Below are 19214 nucleotides of genomic sequence, written 5' to 3'. Positions count from 1 at the left end.
AAGTCTTTGATTCTGGGGTCTGATATTCTCAATATGCCATTCCCTATATGCTATCCCCAGGATGCCAGGCCAGTAGCAGGGTCTCATAAATAGCTAGCATAACCTCCAGGATTTCTAGTTTAAGAAATTCTTCCATCTTTGTTTCTTTCTGTTCACTTTAGTTGCCATCAACTTCAATAAAAATCTCATCTTCCTTAGTTTGAAAAGTAATTGATCGTGAATCTTGGTTCTGCCTTCCTCATTTTGTCCTGTTTGGATTTGACCATCTAACTTCAGCTGCTTGCCTGATAGTCATTCTGGTATTTGCCCCTCAGTTTGTGACTTAATCATCATTCAAGGTCCTGGTTCTAGTGTTGACCTAATGGGGATTTCAGGGTCACACTTTGAAGCCAGAACTCCAGGTACATAGACATGCAGCCTCAAAAAAGCTTTGTTTTTTTAAAAATAATATCAGTAATTATTATTGTTACAGTACCAACAATACTTTCTATGTATTGACTAGAATTTATTTATAGCTAATAATATATTTTATAATTTATAATAATTTATAATATTTTATAATTTATAGCTAATAATATATTTTCACAAATATCCTCCTACAAAGCACTGTGATTATGTGAAAAATATTATTTTCCCAGTTCTACAGAGTAGAAATACAAAATTTGAGAGATAGATATCCTGTTTAAGATCACATAAATTAATCAATTGTAGACTCATGAATCCATTTTGGGGTTTATGGTTATGATGTTTTTATCACTCGCCAAGTAGTTATGAGCATGTGCAAATAAAGTACAACTTGACTATATCAATTCTCCCCAAACTTACGTTTTAGTCAGAATTTTCATGCTACTTCCAAAAGATCTGACAAGAACAATTTCAAAGGAGTAAAAATTTATTTTGGAGATAATGTTTTTGGGAGATCTCAATCCATAGATGGCCAACTTTATTGCTTTGGGTACAAGGTGAGGCAGAACATCATGGTGAAAGAGTGGCAGAAGAAAGCAGCTTAGGCCATGACCATCAGAAAAGAAGAGAGAGAAAAAAAGAGAGACAGTGCTCTTGCTCACAAGGGAAAAACTATAAATCCCAAAGGCATACCCAAGTTACCCAACTCTTCCAACCAAACCCTCCCTGGCTACATTTACCACCTAGTTAATCCATTCAAGTGGATTAATGTGCTGATTAGGTGAAAGATTTTATAACTCACTCATTTCACCTTTAAAAATTCTTGCATTGTCTCACATATGAGCTTTTGGGGGAGACTTCATATCTAAACCATAACACTAGTCTTAGTTACATTGTGTGGTGTGTTGAGTTTACTGAGGAAAAACACCAGTGATATTCATCTAGGTCATATCTTAGAGTTATGGATGAAGGCAGTCATGTAGGTTTCATTGTATAGATTAGAGTCCAAACTGAAATAACTTTACAATTCAGGATATGAAGCAAATGCTTAAAGGAAGCAAAATTTTGTAAGTGAAAAGAAAAAAGGAATGAACAATGCTTATTTGCAACTCACTTTTAACATGTTTTATTTCAGAAATGAAGCATCCAGAAGAGTGCTTTCAGAAGCAAAAGAAGGGAAAAATCAAATTTATCATCAATTATAATTATTTTAGAGCTGAAACAAAAAATCAAAGGAGGAATGACAAATGAGAACTGCAAGTTTCAGTGAGGGATTTTTTTTTTCATTTGTATAACTCCTTACAACTTAAAAATGACTTTTCATATTTTATTTATGTACTCTGATTTTAATCTGTGTAGCAAATATTATAATCTCTACAGAAGTAGAACTAAGCATTAAATTTAATGATTTGACCAAGGTTGCTTTAATGGGACAGAACAAGGCAGAATAAATGGTCTTACTTTTTATTAAATCACCTAAATCTTTAAATCATCCTCATTTCTTGACTATGAGATCTTCTGAGTTTAAGTTTTCTCTGCTAACTTTTGAAAAGGAGGTTTAAGCATGCATTCTTTAATTTAGGGAAAGATTTTGGAGGAGCCAGAGGAGCTGTTCTTTCTGCAAATGGTTGAATACATCACCAAATTTAGGCCTGAAACTGATCAATTATCTGCCATAATTTTGTTGTTGTTGTTGTTGTTTTTGTTTATGTTTTGGTACTGGGATTGAACCTAGGGTGCATAACCACTGAGTCACATCCCCAGCCCTTTTTTAATATTTTATTTAGAGGCAGGGGCTCACTAAGTTGCTTAGGTTCTTCCTAATTTGGAGGGTGGATTTTAATTTATGATTCTCCTGCCTCACCCTACTGAGACACTGGGATTACAGGGTATTATAGGCACAGGCCATTGTACCTGACTCTGCTATGTTTTTAAGAAACATCTGACTAGATTGATATTATACATTTCTCAGTTGTACTCAAAAATCAAAATTAACATATTTAGACTAGAAGGGAAGTAGGAGTGTATAGAAATGACATTGCAATTTAAGATGTTAGAAAAATGTTAGAATTTTTCCCCCCATGAGTTCCTAGAAAACTTTAATTTGCCTAATGTGAGTCAGTACACTTCTCCAGTTCCAGCTCCTGCAGTCACAATAAGTTTTGAACTAGATTTAGATGCAGCTTACCATATATAGGTCCTCTCTTTTATTATGCTATCCTCTTTTACAAACATTGGAAACCTTTTCCTGGGTTTATAAACATACAATATATAGCATGTTCTTAAAATATAATTTAAAATTTTCATAATTCATTTGATATGAAAAGTTCCTGAGCAGACAAATATATCTGTACAGGAATGAGGATTCAAAGACCCATCACTACTGATACTAAAGGCTTTTGACACTTTGCAGGAGAGGTGGTAAAGAGGGAGAAGGGGAATAATGAAGAAAATTGTTGCAATAATATAAAGATGGGTAGATTTTGTTTTTATTTGTGGAGGTTATAGATATATTTATGAACTTTAAAAAATTATATTCCTTTGAAGTAGGTTTGTAAATTTTTATTGTATACTACCATCATGCATACAATAAAAGTATTCCATCAGAATACCTCAAAACATCAGTGTTATTTCCTGGTTGTCTCTAGGTTGGAGGTATACAGGTGTATGGTGACTTGGTGTGATAAAGAAATCAGAGCATCAGGGAGGTCAGTTTCATTAGGAGCTGGTGTAAGAAGTGTATGGACAGCCACTCTTTCGCTTCAGGTGCCTTTTTTCCTGTGGCCATGAATGAGGAATGTGAGTCAGAATCAACTTTGATTAAGTAAGCTCCCTTTTTCCTCAGGCAGTGCAGCACTACTGGATGGGGTATTCCAGGAACAACATTTCTGATACTTGTGCATGGGACCGTGAGTGCCCCCTCCTCATCCAATAGAAGTGCGCAAGAGTACTGTTTTCTATGATACTGGCACAGTTCATTTCACCCTGCCTATTACCATTATTTCTCTATTTAGGGCAACAACAGTGCATATAAGTAAGTTACTATATGCTGCTGTGCTCATAATTAGAAACTTCCAACTTTAAGTGACCCAGTGAAACCAAGTAGGCTTTCTGGCATTTAGTGTTGTTAACAGGTTTACTTTAGAAGCAAAACACATCAGTTTCGTCTGTGTGTTGACCAATATCTTTTGACAGGTAAAGATCTTAACGTGGTATGTTAATTATGTAAAGGCACTGCTAACTAACTCCAATTTGGAATTATAGGAACAGCCCTAGGAACTAAATAGAACAGAATAGTGTAATGCCTGATAAAAAAAATGAACTACCTATCTATATATATAGCCTTAGTAGATCAGAGAATTTCTTGAAATGATTTGGACAGTTCTGCTTTTAAATTAATTATACTTTTAGTAGGTATAAAAGGCATACAGATGCCTAAATAAGGTAGACTAGTAAGTATTAAAATAGAGATATAAGCAAAATGTCACGGAACTGCTTATAGATGCAATAAATCAGGAAAAGCTTCACGTAAGAGAGATTATTTAAGATGAACATTGAGAAGCAGTGATCTGAGAAGAAACTTACCATTCTAGTTTGATAATAATAAAAACTTGCATGTAGGATATTGCAGAATAGCCTTAGGGTATAGAAAACAGTTTACTTATTCCAGAATTGGGAATATTAACCTTATTTATACATATGCATATGTATATACACACATATATAAAATAAGGCTTCATGTTTAATCTCTCTACATGTCTTTAATCTTTGATTGATTTAATACTTTTATCTGATTCCCAAGCATAGGAACCTTTCATCTGAGCAGCAATAATAATTAGAGTGTGAAAGGATCAGCACATATATCTATTTGTTCCCTTGGAAAAATAATTCTAAGTCCATGGACAATATTAAATATATTAAATATTACATTATATTAAATATTAATATATATTATAAGTAAATAACTTTTGGACCAGACTTTACTCACAGCTTAGTAATATAAAGTGGAGAGGAAACCAAATTGTTTCTTTCTCTTTTTCTCTCTGGTTTGGTATTAACTTAAGCATAGGCTATATTTGGGAGAATATTAGGAGATAAGATTGAAATTTAAGTACATGAGAGACATTGTGGAGTTAGATTTTTTTTTTTCAGTAAACTAGTAATCAGGAACCACTGAAAGTTGCTGATCTGTGTTGTAATATACCTGCACACTGTAATATACTTGCACATTAGGAGAATGCAAAGATGAACAGGACAGAATTTTTGCACTCCCAAGACTCATAGTCTCCCAAGAGAAATGAACACATGAGTAATGATAAAGTCAGAGTATGATATATGGGAGGATCAGAGAGAAATTTCTACTATATTTCAGGTATGAATAAATATTTTCTTGCTTTCATTTAGTTGAGCCTGACTTCAGCCCCTTGGTAACTGAATGATAACATAATGGAAGTACTTTGACAACCGATGAGCCCTATAAGAATTTTTCCAGAATAGATTTGAAACTAAGAGACTGCAGGACTGAGACCAATTAAGAAGTTATTGCAAAAGTCTAGGCAAGCTGCTTAAATTTTGTTCCAAATAGAAGCTACCGATGAAGTATTCCAACAAAGATAAAAAGAGTTAGTTTTACTGTGTAAATGAGATCGTATTTAAGTGGTACTATTGATGATTTTATTGAATTTTTGATGAAGAGCTTAGTATACAATCTGAGCTTCATGGATCTAGAGTAAATACTTGTTGACCTTGCACAGGAAAATGAGAAAGAGCAACCCTCTAAGTATGGTGGGAATTCAACAGATTGATTACATAGTAGCAAACTAGAGAGATGAGGTTTCAGGTTTAATCTCTTTACATGTCTTTGACCTTTGATTGGTTCCATGCTTAAAGAATGATTTCCAAGCCTAGGCACCTTTCTTTAATATGTGTAGCAATAGTAATAAGAAAACATGAAAAGATCAGTACATGTATATCCGCAGTCTGTAAAAAAACAATTCCAAGTCCAGGGGCCAGCTACATTAATTGCCAGAGAGCAGCCCAGTGACCACAACTCTCAATAGCAAAGCTACATCTTAATTTCATATAGTAACACAGGATCCAAAACATGAAAATGAATTTTTATTGTGCTTATCAATTGTGAATATAATTTCATATATATTATCCTTCAGTTATTATAGACTAAGGGGCTGGGCCAACTCAAATAACTGAACGCAAGAAAATATTGGTTTTCTATCAGAAATATAGTAGGGATTTTTGAGACTCCCATATATCATACCCTGTCTTTTATTATTAGTTACATGCTGTTTCTCTCAGCAGGCTATGAGTCCTCAGAGTGCACAGATTCTATCTTATTCATCTTTGTATCTCCTAAAGTGTCGAGTGTAGAATTTTTTAAAGTGTTTATTTTCAATAAATGTTTGTTGATATGAACAAAATTAAATACACAAATTATTTAATCACCTGTGAAACTTGGTGATATACAGAATCTAGTTATTTGTATAGAACAAAGATAATATGGTCAGGGTTTTAGTCAGCTTTTTGGTGCTGTGACCAAAATATCAGACAAGAACAATTAGATGAAAACTTTATTTGGGGGCTCAACTGAGAGGTCTTAGTCCATAGACAGCCAAAGCTTAAGGTGAGGCAGAACATCATGACAGAAGAGTGTGGTGAGGGCAGTGGCTCACATGATGATCATGAGGAGAGAGACTCTACTCACCAGATACAAAATATATTCCTCAAAAGCATGCCCCAATGACCCATCTCCTCCAGCCACACCCTACCTGCCTTCAGTTACCACTCAGTTAATCCTCATCAGGGGGATTTATTCACTAATTCACTGATTGGGTTAAGGCTGTCATTCACCTCTCAAGGTTCTTGCATTGTCTCATACATAACCTTTTGAGGGACACTTTGTATCTAAACCATAACAGCCAGTATGTTCTAAGATTTATTTATGTGTTGCCTCATTTAATACAGTGATTCCGTGTAATAGGCACTATCATTATTCCTGTTTTACCAACATGGAAACTGAGGTATAAAGAGAGTTGGAGCAACTCTCCTTTGCTTATATAAGTAGACAGTGACATTACCAAGATGCACACTTAGTGTGGACCAAGGGCTGAGCTCTCATCCACTCTGCTGCTGCTCATGTTAGTTCTGTCAGCATGACTTTTGAAACTGTAATAAAAACTCCTTTATTTCTGAAGTACTTTTCAGTTCATGGAGGTTTTATGTTATCTAATTGCCATCCCAAAACAACTGTGAAGGGTCAGCAGGGCAAATATCATCTCTATATTATAGGTGAAGTTACTGAGGTTCAGAGTGGTTGTGATTTCCCCAGGGCCACAGAGCTCATAACTGAAAGGGCTTGCACTAGAATCCTGCTTTCATGATTATAGCTCAACTCAGTTACCTCATTTGTGATCTGGGAATAATAATTCCTCCATTGCTGTGTTGTGTGAGTAATCAAAGTATAATACCTTACAACAAAATATACATTGAACATTTTTTAACCATTATTATGCGTTGCTACCTTTATATTACATAATGACCAATATTGATAACATTACTCAAAACAAAAACAAATTTTCAATATTAATTTAGACTTTTGTAATTATATCGTTTCAGTAAAGCTTTATTTTTCTTGATTTAATCATACCATTTGGGAAAGTATTTTTCTTGATTATGTTATTTATTTTTATTTCCTAATTTAATCAGTCTTGACTATTAATGATTTCACTTGATCATTGCTTACATTGGGGATATGAATCTAAATGTTTAAAATTACATTTCTGATTTTCTATTTATGTCTTGTCTTTATTATGTTCTGAACTTAACATTCCTAGTAACAGAATATCTTCCATAATTTATCTTGTTAATGTAGTTCACAGAGAGCTTGCTTCCATTGTCTTTATGTGTGGACATCAAGCTAGTAAATACTTGAAAATTTATTTAAACTTTATTGTAGATTTTTCATGTTTATTTGTGGATTTTTTTCAACCTTATCTAGAGTGTCATCTTTGAGTCTTTAACAAATACTGGTAAAATTCTTGAATTTTTGGTTGACTGAATGTGTTTGCTGAATGATTTTGAGAACATGGACCATATTAAAAGCAGCAGAAATGAATATAATGTTGTAAATGAATGTGAACATTATGAAGAGGGTAAATATTATGAAAAGTATGGTATTCTCTGAAAATTATGCTGAAGAAGAGATAGGGTCCTATTATTTTTTTAAACCTGTAATTGCTAATATTTTCCTTGGTTTAATCACTTTCAGCCTGTTTCTTCATTTGCAAAACAGTAATGCATGTGTGTATTCATGTTTTTTCTTTGATATATACTTATAGAGTACTAGGCACTAAGGCAACCATTGAATAATAATAACAATAAAAAATATAGCAAAACATGAATAGCAATAATAAAAACCCCTTTATATATCTTTTGATGGAATTAAATGAGATGTGTAACAGTGCATAGCATAGGTGCATCATAAATCCTGATCAATTTCAGAAGTACAATTTAATTTGCTATAAAAAGGACTTCACTTAGAATCATTTCAAATTTACATGAATTCTTGCCTTAGGTTTTAATTTTTTTTATATACATCATAATTTTATATGCATTTGATTCTTATGAGTTACATGTAGACCTTAATCCACTGCCAAGACTCAGTACTGCATGTAACTGATACCTGCACTATTAGAATCAACATTAAATGTGCACCTTTGGCTAAATGCACATACAAATCTGACTGAAGGAGTAAATAATAACCAAATCCCCTTGGGGTTTTGAATTTTATTTATCTATTTTTAATTAAATTTATTTTAAACTGAATCACACAAACATTAAATTTGTACATATTAATGGAGTAAACTTATGTTTTGATACATGCATGCATTGTGCAGTGTTTAAATCAGGTTAAACATATGTATCTCCCTAAAACATTTTTTTATTTCTTTCTAATGAAAACCTTAAAAATTCTTTCTTCTAACTTTTTGAAATGCACAGTGCATTACTGTTATCTATAGTTACCCTATTGTACAGTAGCACTCCAGAACCTCTTCTATCAAACTACAACTTACTTCTTATTGAAGGTCTTCTCCTACTACCTCCACTCTTCCCAGCCTCTAGGAACCACCATTCAGCTCTCAGTTCCTACAAATAAGATCAACTTTTTAAGATCCCACATGAGTGAGATCATGTGGTATTTGTCTTTCTCTGCCAGCCTTAAAGATCTCTAGTTTCATTATTGAATCTTATTTTAGACAGCATTTTTGCTGCTGTGACAAAAGGATCTGACCAGAACAAATTTAGGGAAAGAAAAGTTTATTGAGGGCTCATGGTTTCAGAGATCTTAATCTACATAAGGCCAGAGCATCATGGCAGAAGAGTATGGCAGAAGCAAGCAGCTCACATGTTGATTAGGAAGCAGAGAGGTCTCCACTTGCCAGATACAAATATATACCCCAAAGCCATGGCCAATTCCCACCTTCTCCTGCCACATCCTACCACTTCAATAACCAGTTAATCCCTATCAGGGGATTAATTCACTAACTGGGTCAAATTCTCACAACCCAATCATTTCTCCTCTGAACCTTCTTGCATTGTCTCACACGTGAGCTTTTGGTGGACACCTCACATCCAAACAATAACAAATCTTATTTAGTGCACCTTTAATTACATAATTTTTCTTTCCAACCTTTCTATAACCCTTGAGAATATTTTCCTAGTAACTTCCTAGATTCATTAACATTTAGCAAATACTTTATTTTTTTCAAATTACTGAAATACTTTTGCTCTTTTGAGGACTTACATAAGTATTATGTATTTTGAGGAAACCTAATATAACTAAAGATACAGAAATAAATTTTAAAAAAAACTTATAATTTTGGGGCTGGGGTTTTATCACAAACTACTGAAAAAATATTAAATATTCAATATCATTTGTTAGTGGTTGACACTTTTATGTTATGTTACTTTTATTCACTGTGGAAGCTTGGGGAATTTTTCCTGATTTGTGCTGAAGGCAAAAATAAATCATAAGACTGATGACATATTTCATTAATACACTGGGATAATACTTTTTATGGCTGCATAAAATTGAATTACTATGTAAGAATTACTTAGAATGAATTAAATGTTGGAAAACTAATATTAGAAAGAATGAGTTAAATCTTTGTGTACTAGCATGAAAGAGTATAAAAATAAGTTTCATAATCTTGTAGGTAGTACTTTTCATAAAGCTTCAAAGATGTGTGGAAGAACACCAAAACCTACTATTTGTAGAGGATAACTGACTCTATGGTCTATAAAGGAGGCCATTTTTATGGATTCAATGTTTTTGCCCCGTGTAGGTATTTCTTTTTAAAATTAAAAATAGTTAAAAAACAAATAATTGATATAAGCTCAAAAAAGGGAAAAATCACAGTAAATTTTTGTAGGTCTTTAATTGATCCCTTTTAGTTCACTTTTTGTTAGAACCAATAGATCCAATAGGCTTTGGCTCTTGGAGGTGAAACAGTTTAATTCCCAATTTTTCACTCACTGAAATGAGGTTGAACCACCTGCTAAGAGTCACTCAGATTAATGGTTGGAGGAAGGATGTGGACCTTTGGTTCATGCTGTTTGCTGCATAACTGGAGCTTAACATTTCAGGTACCTTCTCCCCTTAATGTATCTTTTATTTTCATCTTCAGTTTTATTTTCTATCTAATGTCTATCTAATGAGACACCATGTCTAGTCATGTTTCATTAGATCCCTTTTGGTAAATAAAGAAGACAATATAATCCCAGAAGACATTGCTGTAGTTGGGCAAAGGGTGAAGGGATGAGGAGCTTAGAGAGATCAGAAGAAAGGGGGCATTACAGATGGATGTGCAGGGTCCTGGCAGCAGAATCCAGATGACTGAGTGTGCTTATTTTAAAATTTTTAGGTTACCATGTAAGTAATTGTTCCAAATTAAAAAAATAATCTCAGAGTACACTGAAAATTCTGAATAAAATTTAATATTTTTCCTTAGACAAAAAGATCAAATTATTAATATGAAATTATTATATTTTTCTTGTTTATGTGCATCATTTATTTCTTATCATACTTTCATTTTAAATTTAAACTTTAACTATTTAAAAAATTAATTCATTAGTTTTTTTTTACTTCTTTTCCCAACTTCTAAGAAAAGTTTTTAGAAGTCATATATAATAAATATATTGGGGGAGAGAGTATGGGGGTAAGAAAGATGGTGGAATGAGATGGACATCATTACCCTAAGAATATGTATGAAGACATGAATGTTGTGACTCTAATTTGTGTACAACCAGAGACATGAAAAATTGTGCATTCTGCTGTCATGTATAACAAGTTGGAATAAATAAATAAATTTTAAAAAAGATGTGTAGATGGGTCTCATGAAAATGGAAGGGAGATCAATAGAGGAAAGGGATGCAGAGAAAAGGAGCAGTGGGGAGGGAAAAGGGAAATACTGGGTAATGATATTGGCCAAATTATGTTGTTATATTGTATGCATGTATGAATGTGTAACAACAAATCCCAACATTAAAAATATGGGAAAATATTTATAAAAAAGATACTGATAATTTCTCATAAACTCATTTTGTTAAACCCTTTTTCCATCAATGTAGCCATAATCAATAGAATGTAATCCAATCAGTAATACTGTGACAGAGTATCTATTAAACTTGTTGAGGATTAATTTGTTTTGGGTTTCAATTAAAATAAGAATCAGGGGCTGGGGATGTGGCTCAAGCGGTAGCGTGCTCGCCTGGCATGCGTGCCGCCCGGGTTTGATCCTCAGCACCACATACAAATAAAGATGTTATGTCCTCCAAAAACTAAATATATATTGGAATATTACCTAATATTCTTTTTGTTTGTTATTTTATATACTTACAGTTTAGGGTTTTCATGACATCAACTAAATTTGATTATTTCTAACCTTTCCTATCCAGAATATTTTAAGTTTGTGTTATGAACAAAACCTATTTGAAGCATTTATTTATTATCTACATTTTTCATTTCCAATTTTAACCTTGCTTGTACCACACTAAGTAACCTCTCCTAGTGGCTGCTTATTAATTTTTTATATTACCTTACTATCTGAACATTCAAGTGGTTAGAAATATACAGATATTCCTGATGTTAAAGATGGTGTATACCCTCTATGGTTTTGTACATAATAATGTACATAACAATGACAATTACTTTCTAATTTTTCTCTCATTATTTGATAATTGATAACATGATTTTTATTTCACATTAAGCAGTATGATAATTATACAAGTGTAGACTATACAAGTGGCATGATACATTTGGACTTTTGTCTGTTGACAGGTTACTTAGTTGGATAGGTGGTTAATGTGAATATAACATACATTTTGTGAGTTTAGTAAGCATGAGTTTTGCTTCAAATCTTGGTCAGATTCAGTTCATAGGTCAAACTGATATGTTACATCTGTTAAAGAACCTAAGTTATTATGGTGAATTCCTTCTGTGTAGAAAATATATTTTTGGTGAAGAGCTCCTGCTGCAGATCACTTGGAGAGACTTAAGACTTCAAATTTGTACATTTATAGAAGCAAAATATGGACAGTAGTTTTTAATTTTAATAAAGTCTCCTGTTAATCAATAAACAAGTGATCATTATTAAAATAAGATTCTTGATCTTGTCTAAGAAAGATTTTTGATAGGAGCTGAAATACCATTATGTTCTACTTTTAATAACCACTGCCATATGTAGAGGTAGACCGTTTTCTTTAATTTCCCTTGCTATTATTTTTCACCTTAGTACTATTTTGAGTCTCTTAGCAGATTTTTTTAAACCAAGTGAGATATTTTCACATCTAACAGGAAACAAACACTACCAAATATAAGCACTGTCCTTGCAGACCTGATCCCATGTCTAGCATCTCAAGGTCATCTGCGGAGATATCTTTGGCAACCTCACATTTTAAAAAATGAACACGATGGTGAATTTGAAATACACATTTGACCCTTGAACAACATGGGTCTGAACTGTACAGGTCCATTTATATGTAGATTTTTATTTTAACTTTTTTGAGATTTGCCATAACTAAAAAAAAAAAAAAAAAAAAAAAACCTCATAGATAAACTGAATAAGAGCCTAGAAATATCAAAAAAAAAAATTAAGAAAAAGTTCAGTGTGTGTCTTGAATGTATTAAATATATGCAGTAATTATCTATTTTAATCATTTATTACCACATATCTATAATAAAATTTTCAATTTATCAGAATTTAACACACAGACCTCACATAGTATCATTTGCAGTCAAGACAAATGTAAACAAATGTAAAATTGCACAATTAAATAATAACTGCATAAAGTTAACTACAGAACATACTGTGCTACTGTCATAATTTCCTTATCACTTCCTATTGGTATTTGGTAAACTTCGGAGCTGAATGAGGCTACCTAAAATGTTGTTTATTGCTCATCATCTCTGTGTGAGTGGGTAATCTACCTATCACAGTAAAAATTTACTTCCCATGGTTCATGGTATTTTTCACTGTAATACACATAACATACAAAGTATGTGTTAATTGGCTGTTTATGTTCTAGGTAAAGCTTCTGATAAGCAGCAGACTTTTAGTAGCTAAGTTTTTGGGGATTGGATTGGTAGTAGGAACGGAAGGCGGATCCCAGAGAGGCTGGGCAGCTCCATTGTCACCATTGCCCAAGTCACTATCCACAACCACCTTCCACAGTCACCATTTCAGCACCCCCCCCCCAGTGCTGCAGATACCAAGACCAGTACCATGGAGAGTAGTGTTGGGTGCTGTGGCCTGGATGGCCTCACATGGCAAGGCAGCTCCTGCTGCAGGAGGGGACAAGAAGGTCATCACAAAGAGCATGTTGGGAGCAGTAAAATGTTTCCGTGTAAGTGAATGATATGGATGCTTTCATCATTAGGAATGACATTCCGGAAGATGTACACCAACCTGCCACAGAGAATTGCCCCAGGAAATACCATCCCAGTGTTGGAGATGGACAGACTACTGTAAAAGGAGAAAAGCTGTGGAGGCAGCACACGTTAGAGGTCACGATGGAGTTCCAATTCAAGGAAGTAAATAAGCAGCATATGGTAACTACTATAGACTATCCACATTGTATTGGTTATCTGTGCAATTGCTAGAAGAATTACCAGAACAGTGAGAGTAAGGAAGAGAAAGAGGGAGCAGAGAGAGAAGATCAGGCCTGACAATACTGGCTGCATCCCAGGTGAAGGTTCCCACCTTAATACTTGTGGAGAGCCTTTGGGCATTGACTACAGTATTGCAATCCTCCTGTGAAGGAAGAAGTGATGGTGGGTGCTGACAACCAAGGTGGGGGAAGGAGGTAGACCAGTGGCAGCGTATGTATCAGGGTTATAGACCACAATTCAGTAGTGGCCATCTTCCCAAGTACAGCCTAGAGAGGAAGGCAATAAAGAGAATAAGGAAAATCAAGATCAGAAGACACCTCAACATTGGGACCACTGAAACTTCAATGATTTATACAGATGCTCAAAAACCCTTACACCGTAATATGGTAAGAAGACAAAAACTGCTGATCTACCAGTCAGGAGTGGGTTGACTCCTAAGGCTGAGCAGGGTAAGTCCAAGAAAATACCATCTCTGTCACCTCCCAGCTATCCAACAAGAATATGAAATTCCAGCAATAAGAAATGAGTGAAAGATTGGAGCTCTAAACCTTAAGTTCTTGCTTTTTGCCTGCTGACAAGTTACTAGTACTATCTTCATTATCTATGCAACATGAGGATTTTATTATTTTTACTTAAGGGTTGTTTCTTTTTGGTAATGGCAAACATTTTTTTAAAGGCTGTTTTTTTCTCCTTAATATACCTTTAAAGTTTTAAAAATTGTTCCATTCATATGTGGTTAAGGTAAGATCTTTTAAGAACTTCATTTTTAAATTATAGTAATAGTTTATAACTCGATTTTTTCAAAGAAAGTCAACAAAATGCAAGTACTTATTAATAAAGCTTTAAAATAATTGGAAAAAATGTTACATGCAGACTTTTAACTGAGGAGGTTGGCCAATGCCCCAACCCTGTGTTATTCAGAGGTCAACAGTATTTTAATCTTTTATTAATTGTATTTTTTGTTCTCCTTCATTTGTCTTCTGCATTTACCATAATAGCTCTTAAGGCTTTCTCCTGTATTTCTATAAGATAGCTCTTGGGGTTTATTAGACAATCCCAGAATATGTGTGTGTGTGTGTGTGTGTGTGTGTGTGTGTTTACATTTGTGTTTGCATTTCTGTACTGTCCGCATTTCTGCAAAGAGTGAGTTTTGATTTTTTTTTTTTTTTTTTTTGGCCTGTCAAGAGACCCTGTGTTTGCAGCTCTTTCCTGAGCTGAAGAGAAGTTATACTTGGATTTAAGGTCTTGTAATCAAGCAAAGTCTCAAAGCATTCCAGCTGATGTGGGTTCTATCAGCTTGACCTTTATATGAGTTCCTGGAGAAAATGATGAGATACTGCACTGCCTTTCACTCTCAAGTAATTGAAAGCCCCAAATGGGAATAAAGAACTGGGGAGATATAAGGCACACATTCCCTGAACATCTAAGTGCACAATTTTCTTGTCATTACAATATATCATTCTGTACTTCATGCTGCCAAAATCCACATTTCTTGATCTCTCTTCAGTCTTTTTTATTGGTCATCAATAAGCAAAAGGGAAAAACTTCCTTGCATTTCCATAGCCAGAGCTGAGATTCTTTTTACATCTGGCATTGTCTTTGAAAACAAAATAATGAATTCAAGCACTATAGTGTCTTGAATCCCAAACATTTCTGTAAATTTCCTTCCTTGCTTCATTCAAAGCACTCATATCATATGTCAATTGTGCCACAATAAGGAGTTTAAGTGGAATTTTCCTCTATATTTCCTTCACTGTTTGTGCCAGCTTTTTTTTTCTGATCCATCTACTATTGTTAAAGTTTGTTTTATTTCTGAGATTGAATTCTCAACCTTATAAAGAGGAGGTGGACTCATACTTATTTTCCTTCATTCTCTCTTGAGAGTGGTCACAACATGTATTTTTTTTTTTAGCTGTGATAAACTTGGCATTGAGTTCTAAATGGCAGATGAGTTGTTGTTTTCTAATTGCATTATATCCAGTAGCTATCTAGTTTTGTCTTCAGCAGGAGAACTAAAAAACAAAAAAAAACTATGTTTTTGCAAGAAATCTCAGGTCTATTTATTCAGAGTTTACTTTTTTCTATAAAACTGTGGAAACTGACATTTTATTGACATGTAGATTAAGTTCACAGAATACACTTTATTATATCTCTAATTGTATACATCTAGCATTAAAGAACTGATGTGTATAAGCCAAATCCTTGCCAAAAAAGGGCCTCTTTCAATCTAATTGTATTAATGCACAAAATGATTTAAAAAAAAACTAATAACATCAATAATACTATTTTAAAAGAGTCAAGGTAAAGGAGAGAACTGACATGTGACAAATACATTGTGCAAGATTAGCTCTGCCTTTACCATATGTGGAAGATAAGATTACAGATATGCAATTTTTATTTTATGAAACCATAATGCTTTAAAATTCCAGATGGTCTATGAGAGAGAAAAGGAGATAAGTATAAGTTGAGCATTAAAACAGCTTGGGATTAGGGCTGGCCACAGGGACTGAAGAGACTTCAGAGCTGCAGAGTACTAGGAGAGGCAAACACAGAGATGCAGCAGATAAAGTGCAGGTGTAGATTCTGCAAGAGAAGATGAGCTGGTATATCCAGGATGGCTACTACAGTCCTGGGGATAGGTTGAAACCAAGTTAATCTTCCTTCAAGTCCAGCATACTCATTCTGTTGTAAGTGGTGGAGCAAACAGAGCATGTGTTTTGGCATTACAGACTTGAGTTTCTATCATAGCTCAGTCCCTTATTTGTTATGTGACTTGTGTTTTCTCAGCTGTTGTGTCCATTGCTGAGAACAAGATAACTGACAAGAACAATTTAGGGGATAAACTGTGCGACTCACAGTTTCAGATGTTTCTATCCATGGTCAGCTGGCTCCAAGGCAGAAACTTCATGGTGGAAAGGCTTGACACAGAAAAGCTGCTCAACTCAAGGCAACTAAGAATGAGAGAAAGAACAAGAGAATGGGAGAGAGAAGGGGCGGGGTAGGACAAGAAGCAAATGGAGGCAAGATGAACACCTTCCAAGGCTCCCCTTCAGTGACCTGCTTCCTCCAGTGAGGTCCCACCTCCCAGTAGTCCATTCAATCATCAAAGGATTACTTCACTAAAGATGTCAGCACTGTTTTGATTCAATCAGTGCCTAAAAGCCCCACCTCAGAATCTTGCTGTGTTGAAGACCATGCTTTCAGTACATGAGTATGTATATACATACATATATATGTATATATGTATGTGTGTGTGTGTGTGTGTGTGTATAGTTGTCAAAGGATCTTTTATTTACTTATATGTGATGCTGAGGATCAAACCAAGGGCCTCACATATGCCAGGCAAGTGCTCTACAACTGAGCCACATCTCCAGCCCCAGCACATGAGTTTTTGAGGGACATTTGAGATCCAAACTATACCAGCTGTGATACTGGGTGAAGCTACTTTGTTGTAATATCATAAAGAATAGGGTCCATGAATGAATATCAGGTATGCACAGGATTCTTACTAAGTGGTGGCTATAATGCATGCCATACCTAAGTCAAAGAAACTGGATAGTGTATATTCTAGATTTACCTTTGTAAGCGAATCCTTAATGAAGCTTTTTGTGTTTTAATATTTTTGTTCTTTAGTATATTTGATTTTTCTTGCTATTGCTTTATTGATAATGTTATAATGAAAACAAGAATGAGATCTTTGTGTAGGTGAAATAAGGGGAAAAACTGTTGTCAAAACCAACAAGTGGAACCATTAGAGTCAGATGTTGGGGGGCAGTATATCAACTGTCTAACTGGAAAATTAGGAATGAAGGGAAGGTCCAGTAACATAGATGCAAAGATGGTAAAGTGAGACAGGTTGTGATTTCCCATCCATCTTCACTCAGGCTATTTATTCCCTTAGTTTTTATTTTTGTTTTCTCTGTTATTCTTTGTAGCTTGGGAAATCAGTGAGGTTAGTTGGTTACCCAGGTCACTGAATATTAGATATTCTCAACCAATGTTAAACCAAGTGGTGTGAGGACAGAGTAGGGCATATTTGGAGTCAGTGATGTGGGGAGAAAAGGGAGGGCAGGAAACAAAGTCTAAAGCAGCAATTCTTCATTGTGGCTATCATAAGCGCCCATGGTCCTTGAGAAATAATCTAAATCTGGGGCCCCAAATTCAGAAGTTCTCCTATCATAAGTCTGGAGGGGGCATGGATATTGACATTTCATAAAAGCTTCCTGAGTGAGTTTAAAGAACAGCCAAGACTAAGGATCATTAGTCTAATGTAGGATAAAGGTCTCAGGAAGATGTTTTCCATATGTATTAGAAAGCCAATGTCAAAACCTTCAGGGCCTTACACACACACACACACACACACACACACACATTCAATTAAAAATCGAATCCTCATGTTTCAGATCTTTGTAAAATGGCATGGGGTGGACAAGCTATGGAAGTAGATATGATTTTCTAGAAGACATAAGAAAATATGCACTGCACTTTTTAGACCAATTAAATTGTTGAAAATTTAGAGTTGGTAGGGAGTTAGATGTCATATTGTATTCTGTATGAAGGTAATGAGTTTTTCAATATCCATGATGAGTGGGAAACTGATAGGAAGATACAGCAAAGAATAAAGCAAGAAGAACCTGAGGGCTCAGCCCTCACTAGTTCGAGTTAGGAAAAAAAAAAACAAAAAACGAGTCTTTGATAGTGGTCATGTTCAATTGGGTAATCCCAAAAGACTGCAAAAGACTTCCTTGCCCTTCTGAGGAAGTGGGATATTGGACTGTCTGTACTAAGTTAGAGGAATTAGGCGATTGACCAGGAACAAAGTAGGATTATCAACACTAAAGGAAGACAAACAATTGACACTGAACTGTATATGAAACAGGGAATCAGAGAGATTAGTTAGCAAATTCTCAGAAATGCGGCAATAGCAGTAAATAATAATTCTATAGCAGGTATTATAATTATTTGGATGGTAGTAGGCATGAGAGATTAGGATGTCAGTTCCTAGCTGTTAGACTGAGATTATAGAAAGATCCTTATGAGTCTGCAAGCTGAATATTTAAAAATGCTTCAATAGAGATAATAAAGAGGGAGTTTGAAAATATTGAATATACCTGTGAGTCAATAGTCAATGATCCAAACAGAACCCAAAAGGGTATATTCAGAGTTAAAGACCAATAGCTTAAAAAGTGCTAAACAAATTAAATTTAGCAATTGTATTTCAGGTAGCATAAATGCTTGGAGTACTTTTGTAATATAATATATTCATATTCTTATGATTATAGCACTTTCACCATTGTTTAGTTCATTCCTTCATGTACTTGGAGCACCTATTATGTTATAGGCATTGGTTTATCCCTGTTATAGATAGTAAAATGCCCTTTCCTCCTTTCTTTTTAAAAAAATTTAATTAGAAACAATATGTTGATGTCAATATCTGATCACCTGCTCTTATGTTTTTTCAACCATTATTTGTTACCTATTAGTTTTTAAATAAAGTCAAATATATATGCTGAGAGGTAGCATAGTCTTTGTGCCAAGTGGAACATACTTTAAAAATTCACTCCCTAAGACTTCATGTGAGTCAGGGAAAGTGATTTGTCTTCCCTTTCCAGATATGGTTGTCTAG

At 34.4% G+C, this 19214-nt stretch overlaps 1 pseudogene; it reads left to right on the top strand.

Annotated features, from left to right (window-relative positions):
• The first annotated feature begins 13202 nt into the window (after positions 1–13202).
• On the top strand, positions 13203–13925 carry LOC114106218 (Y-box-binding protein 1 pseudogene; annotated as a pseudogene).
• Positions 13926–19214: the final 5289 nt, after the last annotated feature.

This window comes from Marmota flaviventris, chromosome 6, assembly GCF_047511675.1.
Source record: "Marmota flaviventris isolate mMarFla1 chromosome 6, mMarFla1.hap1, whole genome shotgun sequence".
Lineage (NCBI taxonomy): Eukaryota > Metazoa > Chordata > Mammalia > Rodentia > Sciuridae > Marmota > Marmota flaviventris.
Note: the sequence above shows the minus strand (reverse complement) of the source record. Positions and strands in the feature narration are given on the sequence as shown.